The sequence below is a fragment of the Galeopterus variegatus genome, unplaced genomic scaffold, assembly GCF_000696425.1.
Source record: "Galeopterus variegatus unplaced genomic scaffold, G_variegatus-3.0.2 Scaffold198, whole genome shotgun sequence".
In the NCBI taxonomy this organism is placed as follows: Eukaryota; Metazoa; Chordata; class Mammalia; order Dermoptera; family Cynocephalidae; genus Galeopterus; species Galeopterus variegatus.
Window position 1 is genome coordinate 52,901 of NW_007726309.1, and position 1,206 is coordinate 54,106.

Here is a 1,206-nt window from a genome sequence, read left to right on the forward strand (position 1 = left end):
GGTCTCATAAGTGGTGGCCGTGTTGATAGTGTCAATGAAAACCTTGGTGGCAAACACACTTGCAGGATGATTGTATAGAAAGAGTGCAGGATTAATATCAGAAAAACTTAGATTTGATCATAAAACTTCCATTTACTAGCTGAATGAGTCTGTGAAAATTACTTCAGCCTTCTGATGGTAGTTTGGTAATACATTAGCTGGGGATAAAAAGAGTGCTCATAGGGTTTTTGTGAGAAATAGATTAGATAATGCATATAAAACACTAAGCCCAGGGCTTGGCACACAGTTGGAACCTTGAATCTCAGTTTGAGTCTCAACTTCTCAGACAAAGCCCGGGAATAGAGAGAGAGGTGGTTGAGGAGGGTGTAGGAGACCAATCACTTATGACTTTTAGTAACAAAAGCTACCATGCATTGAGCGTCTACTACACCCTAGGCTCTATGCCCCCAAATTTGCATGCAGTTCCTTATTTACTCCTGATAGTATCTTTGCAAAGTAGGCATTAGTGTACCTCATGTACACTTGAAACAGATCATTTCCAACACTTTCTTTCCTTAATATGACAAACTTATTTTCAGTATCACCAATAATCATTATTTTCTTGATTTTTTTTTNTTGTTGGTGGGACTGCAAAATGGTGCAGCCTCTGTGGAAAATGGTATGGAGGTTCCTCAAAGAAAAGATGTTCTAAGCGGGAGAGAAAAGATAGATTCTACATAGAAGAGGGACAGGCTGATACCTACCTTCTTAACAGAAACGACCAGAAGATAGTGTAATTATATCACTAACACAATGAAGACAAAAATAATTGTCAAGCTGTAATTCTATATCCAGTGAAAATATTTTTCATAAATGAGGATTAAATACAGTTGGTTTTATATAGATAAAAACAGAAACTTGGCCACCAATAGACCCTCACTTGAGGAATCTAAAGAATACCCTTTAAGCAGATGGAATATTATCCCAGATGAAAGGTCTGAGGTGCAGGAAGGAATGAAGGACTAAGAAAGTGGTAAATATGTGGGCAAAAATTGTTTTAAATCAACTATATAAGACGAAATGTGGGAGCACCTGATGTATGCGTGTTGAATAGGGTCTCATAAGTGGTGGCCGTGTTGATAGTGTCAATGAAAACCTTGGTGGCAAACACACTTGCAGGATGATTGTATAGAAAGAGTGCAGGATTAATATCAGAAAAACTTAGAT